Raw genomic sequence first — 11,109 nt, forward strand, 5'->3', positions numbered from 1 at the left:
GAGGTGAAGGGCAGGGCAGGCGGTGATCTGCAAGGACAGCGATGATGATTCACGTTTGTCCAGAACTGTAGTTTACAAGGCACTTCCGCTAAATCCCCACAACCCTTGAGGTGGAAGTGATGACCTCCATATTATAGGTATGGAAACAGTGGTGCAGACAAGTGATGTATCCAGTGTCGCCCAGCATGGCAGCTCCTGCCTTGGCCAGCCAGGCCAGCCCACTTGCTCTGGGGGAACAGGCCCCATCCTCGGGATGCAGGACCAGGCACAGGACTGAAGATTGAGTTCTCGCTCCTCAAACTTTATCCTTGAGGAGTGACTTGAAAGAGAGTGGATGGAGCTGAGTCTGATGGCAGCGGTATGCTAGTACCTGATTAACCACTGCCTGGGCGGGGTGGGTAAACCTGTTACCATGGAGGCAATGCTGACTCAAAGCGCCCCTGTAGGACAGAGTAGAACTGCCGCCATAGGGTTTCCAGGGAGCAGCCTGGTAGATTCGAAAAGCTGACCTTTTGGTTGGTAGCTGAGCTCTTAACCACTGTGCCACCAGGGCCGCAGGCAGGTGGGTAGGGAGGGGGATGCCCTGCTTTGTAGCGCTTGCTCATTTCCAGGGTATAAATACTCCCTTCTTGGCCTATTTCAAGCTCCCAGCCTGTTGTCATTGAAGTGGAATTGGGAAGCCGTGCACACAGCTCTCTGAGCCAGGGGAATGGCTCCACCACACCCATGGCCATGCCCCAGAGAGGGGACACAGGCTACAGCCCCCACCAGGATGGTTGGTCAGCTCTCCGTGCAATTGTGTGAGCCCCTGGGCTCTTCCTGGCTGGGTTGGAGTTTGGCTCCATTGCTTGCAGGTAAACAGCCTGTGAACCCAGTCTGGTGCCCTTACCACTGGGGTATCAGGTCTCAGGGCTTCCATTTCCATCTTTCCACTACAATGCTTGCTCACGGGCTGGGTGACAAAAGCCAGCGCAGGTGGTGGGGATCCCAGGCATGGAGCCAAGAACCCCAAGATGTTCAGGATCCGCAGGGCAGGGTGGAGAAGGGAAGCAGTCATTCATCTCCACCCTCATAGCCTCTCCTCGTGGTCCCCACAATCAGGGCTGGTGGCTAGAGAGGGTAGTGATGTTTGTTTCCAGGAGGGTGGGTTTCAGAGGGGCTGGGAAGCCAGATGCCCCTCGAGGGACCTGGCACGTATTCTAGATGAAGGTCCTGACCTTTGCCATTCACCTGATCCCTTCAGTGTCTCACTCTGGGTTACAAGTCAGAATCACCACGTCCATGTGCAGACGAGGCCCTTGGGTTCCTTAGGAGTCAGTGCTCCATCCCAACCCAGTGCTCTGTCCACTGCTGTCCCGTGAGCCAGTGGACACTGGCCGCAGGGTGACTTCACCGTGATCTTGTTCTGCCCTCCGCTTCTGTCTGGAAGCTGTTCTGAGTCTCCAGCAGTGAAATTCTTGGAGTCATTTGCACGGGAAACTGGCCTCAGCAGAGCTTGCCCTCCATAACAGCAAAGAACAAGAGCCTCTCCTGGTGTTTGAGCAGAGGCAGGACACCCGCTTGAAGGGTGAAAGGCCCAAGGCTACAGGCAGTGTGGCTGGGGGGTGGAGGGCTGGGTGTGACCTGGGAGTGGCAATTCCATCCCCTCAGGCTGGGGATGGGGGTGGGGGGATAGTGAAGACAATGACAAGTAGAAGAGGCTGTGCCTTGTCCAAAGAGGCAGCGTTCCCTACTCAGCTCCAGGGAAGGGTCCCATGTGGCCAGAAATTCTGATTTTTAAAGAGAAGCTCAATGTTCAAATTTTTATGTGAAATCTGATTTTTAAATGCTGGCAACTTATCAAATAAATTTAAAAAACATCACATGGGCCAAGCTAAGCACATCTTCAGGCCACTATTTGCAGCCTCTGGTCTTAAGTCTACATCCTTCGTGAGCCATGGAAATGTCTGTCTCACCTGCTGGGTCTCCCAGCTGCCAGCCCACAGCAGTGCTCACTCCTGGAGACACCTTCCCACCTCCGCCCAGATCACCCCCTCCACTGCAGCCCCCTGTGTGGCTCATTTCCCCACACCCCCTCACGCCACTGCCCTGAGATGGGTGGACACCCCCTGGAGCGTCCAGACTCTGTTGCTCTTTCTTTTGAAGCCCACGTCCCCAGACCAGACCGCCATCATCTCCCTGCCGCAGCCACCCACTGGCCCTCGAGTGTCCCTCCTGTGGCCCCACTCACTGTGACTTTTCAGCCCTGATTTTGCTGATTTCAACTTTCCCGCATCCTGGGCTCTCTGCTCCTTGACTTTCTCTCCTCCAGTGACAGGCTCTCCGCTCCTTGACTTTCTCTCCTCCAGTGACAGGCTCTCAGCTCTCTGACTTTCTCTCCTCCAATGACAGCCTCTCCGTTCCTTGACTTTCTCTCCTCCTGTGACAGGCTCTCCGTTCTTTGACTTTCTCTCCTCCAGTGACACATTTACCTCCACACTCACTCCTGGGAACTCACCCCATCACTGCATCCCTCCATCACCTCCATTTCACCCGCCCTCTCATCTTCCAGCCCACTGCCTCTAGTTCTAGGCCCAGCAGTTCTCAGAGCCCACTGACCACATCCATCCACCGCCTGCCCTGTTGCACCTCTCTTGTGTCCTCACTTTCCTCCTCACCCAGCTTCAGTTCTGTTGTCCACTATTGTGGTCACTCCCTGTATCCACCCTCCACTCCCTTTCCCTCTCTCGTCACTTTACTGGTCAGGGCCATAATAGATGGACCCTGATAGAACAGGAGAAAAACACTACAGAACTCAAATTCTTAAAAAGTCCTGACTTACTGGACCAGTTGAGACTAGAGGACTCCCTGAGACCATCGCCCTGAGAGACTCTTTTAACCTCACACCGAAACTATCCTGAGGCTACCTTTTAGTGAAATAATAGATTGGCACATGAAATAAAGGATGTTTTGTGAGTACAGTGCACCTTAAAAAAAAACCCATACATGAGACTGTCTTAGTCTCTAGTGCTGCTGTAACAGAAATACCACAAGTGGGTGGCTTCAACAAACGAGCTTACTCTCTTGCAGTCCAGGAGGCTAGAAGTCCAAATTCAGGGCATCAGCTCCTGGGGAAGGCTTTCTCTGTCTGTAGGCTCAGGGGGAACATCCTCGTCATCAACCTTCCCCTGGTCTAGGAGCTTCTCAGCTCAGGAACCCAGGATCCAAAGGACAAACTCTGCTCCTGCACTACTTTTTTGGTGGCATGAGGTCCACCTTCTCTCTACTCCTCTCTTTTATATCTCAGAGGAGATTGACTTAACATACAACCAAATTTGTAGATTGAGTCCTGCTTCATTAACATAACTGCCTCTAATCCTGCCTCCTTAACATCACAGAGGTAGGATTTACAACACACAGGAAAATCACACCCAATGACAAAATGGTGGACAGTCACACAGTGCTGGGAGTCACAGCCTAGCCAAGTGGAAACATACCTTGGGGGGACACAATTCAATCCATAACAGAGACCAAAAGGTCAACAATTTCGCTAAAGCAGAGAAGTGCAGTGCAATGAATCACTTAATGTGGCCCTTCTAGCCATGGTCTTTGTAACTCACTTGGGTGGGACTATGCAAATAGGGTAATTGTGGCCCACCAAGGGTATTGGTCAGTTTTGCCATCCACTGGGCTTGAAATGAGCCATCCCAGAGGCAGGAAAGGGAGGATCCCACCACCACCAAGGAAGAAGCGCCAAGAGCGGAGCATGTCCTTTGGACTCAGGATCCCTGTGTTGAGAAGCCCCTGGAACCAGGAGACAGAGAGCTGTAACACTGAAGACGTGAGAAGTGGTGGCAGAAAATGACGGCAGCAGAGACGAGCAGGAGACAGCTCAGGGGGCCACAGAGCAAGAACGCTGAGTACCTTTGGGCAGGAGCCTTGCTGGTAGAATAGAGTGCCTCTGGACATTGGGTGGGACTAGGTTTGCGGACCCACAGAACTGGAGCTGAGTGCCTTCCAGCTGAGACTACTGGCGGAGTGGGGTGCCTCTAGGCACTTAATGGCAGAGCTAAAAGAGCTTCGTAACACTTGGCGAGCAGGACAGAGTTCGAGGGCCAGAGAGAGGCGTGCCTGCGAGCACAGCTGGGAAGAGGCTGTCCTGATGGAAGAACTGTATCCTGAGTATTCCTCAGCCTGAATTGTAAACCTGTTACTTCCCTAATAAACCCCATTGATCATGAGAATTGTCATGAGTTGTGTGTGGCCATTGCAACGAATTATCGAACCCAGCAGAGAAGTAGAAAGCACTGTGGGAGGGGTGGTTGGTGTCAGAACAGGTAAGAGATGGTGGAGAGAGAAGGCATGTCTGACCTCTGTCTCACAGGAATCAGCCTTGTTCTGTCGATCTTGATTCTCCTTCCTGCTGGTGAAGTTAGAGGAGGTCAGACACCGCCCTCACGCCTTTTTTTTTTTAACTTTTATTGAGCTTCAAGTGAACGTTTACAAATCAAGTCAGACTGTCACATATAAGTTTATATACATCTTACTCCGTACTCCCACTTGCTCTCCCCCTAATGAGTCAGCCCTTCCAGTCTCTCCTTTCGTGACAATTTTGCCAGCTTCCAACTCTCTCTATCCTCCCATCCCCCCTCCAGACAGGAGATGCCAACACAGTCTCAAGTGTCCACCTGATATAATTAGCTCACTCTTCATCAGCATCTCTCTCCTACCCACTGTCCAGTCCCTTTCATGTCCGATGAGTTGTCTTCGGGGATGGTTCCTGTCCTGTGCCAACAGAAGGTTTGGGGACCATGCCCGCCGGGATTCCTCTAGTCTCAGTCAGACCATTAAGTATGGTCTTTTTATGAGAATTTGGGGTCTGCATCCCACGGATCTCCTGCTCCCTCAGGGGTCCTCTGCTGTGCTCCCTGTCAGGGCAGTCATCGGTTGTAGCCGGACACCATCTAGTTCTTCTGGTCTCAGGATGATGTAGGTCTCTGGTTCATGTGGCCCTTTCTGTCTCTTGGGCTCTTAGTTGTCGTGTGACCTTGGTGTTCTTCATTCTCCTTTGTTCCAGGTGGGTTGAGACCAATTGATGCATCTTAGATGGCCGCTTGTTAGCATTTAAGACCCCAGACGCCACATTTCAAAGTGGGATGCAGAATGTTTTCATAATAGAATTATTTTGCCAATTGACTTAGAAGTCCCCTTAAACCATGGTCCCCAAACCCCCGCCCTTGCTCCGCTGACCTTTGAAGCATTCATTTTATCCCGGAAACTTCTTTGCTTTTGGTCCAGTCCAGTTGGGCTGACCTTCCATGTATTGAGTGTTGTCCTTCCCTTCACCTAAAGCAGTTCTTATCTACTAATTAATCAGTAAAAAACCCTCTCCCTCACTCCCTCCCTCCTCCCCTCGTAACCACAAAAGTATGTGTTCTTCTCAGTTTATACTATTTCTCAAGGTCTTATAATAGTGGTCTTATACAATATTTGTCCTTTTGCCTCTGACTGATTTCGCTCAGCATAATGCCTTCCAGGTTCCTCCATGTTATGAAATGTTTCACAGATTCGTCACTGTTCTTTATTGATGCGTAGTATTCCATTGTGTGAATATACCACAATTTATTTACCCATTCATCCGTTGATGGACACCTTGGTTGCTTCCAGCTTTTTGCTATTGTAAACAGAGCTGCAATAAGCATGGGTGTGCATATATCTGTTTGTGTGAAGGCTCTTGTTTCTCTACGGTATATTCCGAGGAGTGGGATTTCTGGGTTGTGTGGTAGTTCTATTTCTAACTGTTTAAGATAATGCCAGATAGATTTCCAAAATGGTTGTACCATTTGACATTCCCACCAGCAGTGTATAAGCGTTCCAATCTCTCCGCAGCCTCTCCAACATTTATTATTTTGTGTTTTTTGGATTAATGCCAGCCTTGTTGGAGTGAGATGGAATCTCATCGTGGTTTTAATTTGCATTTCTCTAATGGCTAATGATCGAGAGCATTTTCTCATGTATCTGTTGGCTGCCTGAATATCTTCTTTAGTGAAGTGTGTGTTCATATCCTTTGCCCACTTCTCGATTGGGTTGTTTGTCTTTTCGTGGTTGAGTTTTGACAGAATCATATAGATTTTAGAAATCAGGCGCTGGTCGGAGATGTCATAGCTGAAAATTCTTTCCCAGTCTGTAGGTGGTCTTTTTACTCTTTTGGTGAAGTCTTTAGATGAGCATAGGTGTTTGATTTTTAGGAGCTCCCAGTTATCTGGTTTCTCTTTGTCATTTTTGGTAATGTTTTGTATTCTGTTTATGCCTTGTATTAGGGCTCCTAAGGTTGTCCCTATTTTTTCTTCCATGGTCTTTATCGTTTTAGTCTTTACGTTTAGGTCTTTGATCCGCTTGGAGTTAGTTTTTGTGCTTGGTGTGAGGTATGGGTCCTGTTTCATTTTTTTAAAATGGATATCCAGTTATGCCAGGACCATTTGTTAAAAAGACTATCTTTTCCCCAATTAACTGACACTGGGCCTTTGTCAAATATCAGCTGCTCATACGTGGATGGATTTATATCTGGGTTCTCAATTCTGATCCATTGGTCTATGTGCCTGTTGTTGTACCAGTACCAGGCTGTTTTGACTACTGTGGCTGTATAATAGGTTCTAAAATCAGGTAGAGTGAGGCCTCCCACTTTCTTCTTCTTTTTCAGTAGTGCTTTGCTTATCCGGGGCTTCTTTCCCTTCCATATGAAATTGGTGATTTGTTTCTCTATCCCCTTAAAATATGACATTGGAATTTGGATCGGAAGTGCATTGTGTATAGATGGCTTTTGGTAGAATAGACATTTTTACTATGTTAAGTCTTCCTATCCATGAGCAGGGTATGTTTTTCCACTTAAGTATGTCCTTTTTAATTTCTTGTAGTAGAGCTTTGTAGTTTTCTTTGTATAGGCCTTTTACATCCTTGGTAAGATTTATTCCTAAGTATTTTATCTTCTTGGGGGCTACTGTGAATGGTATTGATTTGGTTATTTCCTCTTCGGTGTTCTTTTTGTTGATGTAGAGGAATCCAAGTGATTTTTGTATGTTTATCTTATAACCTGAGACTCTGCCAAACTCTTCTATTAGTTTCAGTAGTTTTCTGGAGGATTCCTTGGGGTTTTCTGTGTATAAGATCATGTCATCGGCAAATAGAGATAATTTTACTTCCTCCTTGCCAGTCCGGATGCCCTTTATCTCTCTGTCCAGCCTAACTGCCCTGGCCAGGACCTCCAGCGCCATGTTGAACAGGAGCGGCCTCACGCCATTTTTACGAGAAAGGAAGGGGGCAGGGAAACTAGAGCACTGGAAGCGGAAGGACGAGAATGCAATTAAAGAGAATGTTGACACACTGTGGAAAATGTAGCTGATGTCACTGAACAGTTCACGTAGAAATTGTCAAATAGAAACTTAATTTGCTGTGTAAACTTTCACAGAAAACACATTAAAATACTATTAAAAAAGGAAAGTACTCCTACTTGGCTGAGTCCAGTTCTCCCCTGCTCTGATGGCACCTGTGCGGCTGAAGGTGACAGGAAAACGCCTCACCACACTGACTGACCTGACCAAACGTGAGAGCTTGGCGTTGCCCCGTGCAGCCTTGCTCCTGCTCTGAGATCACTACTTCGCCCTTCTCCCCTCGCCTCAACCCTCCAACCCTGTCCCCTTCGTCACCGCCCACTCTCACCCCAACTCCATTTCCTGAGAACACAGAAGCACTCACCAGAGACCCCACAGACACCCCCACCCAGCCTGCATCCAGATGTGCTATCTCACCGCCTGCCTCAGGGAAGGGTCTCCTGCCTCTACCTTCCACCCCATAGCGTCTAGTCACACCCAAAGCCAGAAGGAGCTTGTGAAAACCCCTTCGAGGTTTTTACCTCAGGAGCAGGACACCCCTCTGCTGCCATCTTGCTCTGAGGAAAGGCCAGACTCCTCAAGAGCCCTTGATGGCACAATTTGTGCTTGACTGCTAGTCAAACACCCACCTGTCTGTCAGTTCGTCATACTGTGGGGGCTTACACGTTGCTGTGATGCTGGTATTATTTCAAATATCAGTAGGATCACCCATGATGGATAGGCTTCAACTAAGCTTCCAGACTAAGACAGACAGGGAAGAAGGACCCAGCAGTCTATTTCTGAAAAGAAATAACCAGTGAAAACCTTATGAATAGCAGCGGAACATTGTCTGATACAGTGCTGGAAGATGAGCCCCCCAGCTTGGAAGGCACTCAAAAGATGACTGGGGAAGAGCTGCCTCCTCAAAGTAGAGTCGACCTTAATGACGTGGATGGAGTGAAGCTTTCGGGACCTTCATTTGCTGATGTGGCACAACTCAAAATGAGAAGAAACAGCTGCAAACATCCATTAATAATCAGAACATGGAATGCATGAAGTATGAATCTAGGAAAATTAGAATGAAATGGATCTCATAAAGGTCAATATCCTAGGCATTAGTGAGCTGAATCAGACAATCACAGGGTCTACTGTGCCGGGAATGACAAATTGAAGAGGAATGGCATTGCATTTATTGTCAGAACATTTCAAGATCTATCCTGAAGTACAATGCTGTCAGTGATAGGATAATATCCATACACCTACAAGGAAGACCAGTTAATATGACTTATTCAAATTTACGCACCAACCACTATTGCCAAAGATGAAGAAAGGAAGAAGTACAGCCAGAATGCTCCTTAGAAGTGAGGATGGTGAGACTTCGTCTCATGTACTTTGGACATGTTATCAGGAGGGACCAGTCCTGGACATCATGCTTTGTAAAGTAGAGGGTCAGCGAAAAACAGGAAGACTGTCAATGAGTTGAATTGACACAGTGGCTGCAACAACGGGCTCAATCATAGCAACAATTGTGAGGATGGCACAGGACTGGGCAGTGTTTCGTTCTGTTGTACACAGAGTCGATATGAGTCGGAACCGACCTGACAGGACCCAACAACAAGCTTACCTAAAGGTTGGCGGTTCAAATCCACCCAGCGGCTCCATAGGAGAAGGACCTGGCCATCTACTTCCGTTAAGATTACACAGTCCAGAAAACTCTATGAAGCAGTTCTACTCGTAACACGTGGGGTCACCACGAGTTGGAATCTACTTGACAGCAACTAGCGACGACTCCAGTGTCTAGAAAGCACCCGCATTTGGCCTCAGACCCCTTTGAAGCCTCACCTCCTCCCCCGCCCCCACTCCATTGCAGCCTCACAGGCTTTCTTGTTCCTCAGACATACTTGCCTGCCCCACTTCAGAACCTTGCTGTTGCCTCCACTCTTCCCCAAAAGCCATGTGGCTTCCTCCATCACCCCCCCAGGCTCAAACACCGTCTTCTCATGAGGCCTTCCCTGGCCCCTGTTTACAGCTGCACACCCCAGCCCTAGCCCCATTTTTCTGCCTAGCACTTCTGTCCTCTGACACGCTCCGTACTTTAGTCATTTGTTTGGTCTCCGTCTCCCCAGGAGAAGGCCAGCTCCCGGAGAGCAGGGATTTGGTGTTCTGCTCACTGATGTGTTATTCCCGACACCTAAAACAGCGCTGGTGCCACGGAGAGCTGATACCAAGTAAGGATCTGTGGAACGCCTGACACCTGCCCTTACACTGTCACCACTCAAGGGCCTGAACCATGGAAACAGACGGGCCCTTTTCAGAGGTGTATCCATTCACCGCCTCCCTTAGCAGCTCCAATGCCCTAGTCTAGTTTGGGGAAACAAAACAAAAACCCATTGCCATCGAACCAATTCCGGCTCACAGCAACCCTGTAGGACAGAGTAGAACTGCCCCATAGGGTTTCCAAGGAGTGCGTGGTAGATTCAAACTACCACCCTTTCGGTTAGCAGCTGAGCTCTTAACCTCTGTGCCACCAGGGCTCCCATTTGAAAGGGGCCCTAAAAATGGCTCTGAAGCATCGTTTATGCCCCAGAGGTGCGCTGTCATCCCTGCTGGTCCTGTGGGTCCCCTGGGGAGAGTGTCAGGGTTTGTCAGGGCCAGGAATGTAATGCAAAAGAATGAATATGGCGTGCAACTGGCAGGCAAGGAACTGGCCGGCCACCTCCTAGCTTTTGAAGCCCTGTCGTCTCTCTGAGCTCAGCCTCCTCATTTGTAAATGGTGGAAGCTCACCTTCCCCTGGGAGTTGTGAGGGGTGACTGAGAAAACTCATTTAAAGCTGCCATTGCTTAAGTAGGACCATGCAGCAACACCACCAGTGTGCCGTGAGGCTCTGGGCAGGTCGGGGCTGCAGATCACAGGAGCGGTAAGGCCCAGGAGTATCACCCACACGAAGCTCTAGGTGTTTCCTCAGACTCTAAGCTAGCCCAGGGTGTCCTACCCAGGGCACCCATCAACTCAGGACACAGACTGCCCCTCCCAGAGATGTATATTCCCAGTGCAGCCACTAGGGGGCGCAACCATCACATCGCTGCACATTCTGTAGGCATGTCCTGGTGCAGGTGAGTCTTCTCACCTTTGTGCCAAGGCAAGGTCGCTATTGCTTTGCAGATGAAGGGGGCCCTGTCCCAGCTCAGGCAGGACCCCGCACACAACAGGGTAGCCCTCACGTCCCCCTTCTCCAGGGGATCTGACTCCTATGACCCAGGGCGTTTGCCTGGAGGGTGGGCAGGAGACCCAGGCCCCTCGCCTTTGCTTCCAGAGGCTCAGAGATGGGTAGCAGGTGGTGGGTGTGGGCATCAGGGCTCAGGGATGGAAGTCTTGCAGATACTCTGGCTGGCATCTCAGCATCTCCTGGAAGGAGGGAGGTGGGGACGTGGGAGCAGCAGCTCTAGAGCCTGAGCTTGTTCTGGGCTCCTGGCCCTGCACAGCTGCCACGGAGAGGGCAGCTCCTGGAGGAGGAGGCTGGAGGCAGGCGGCCCACCCCCTGGTGCCAAGCATGTTGCATGTGCCCTGGTCAGGGTTTGGCCATACTCAGTGGTGGCTTCGGGCAAGCAAGACCCCTCCTGCCCCTGCCTCAGCTTCTCACCTCTGGGATAAGGAGATCACACTAAATGACCCCTCCTGTAGCCTGGGTTCCCAGCAACTCCTCAGCCAAGGCCCCCAGGAGGCAGGGTGAGGGCCAGTGGAATGAGTTAGAGGCTGTCCACT

Source organism: Elephas maximus, chromosome 17 (assembly GCF_024166365.1).
Source record: "Elephas maximus indicus isolate mEleMax1 chromosome 17, mEleMax1 primary haplotype, whole genome shotgun sequence".
Classification (NCBI taxonomy): Eukaryota; Metazoa; Chordata; class Mammalia; order Proboscidea; family Elephantidae; genus Elephas; species Elephas maximus.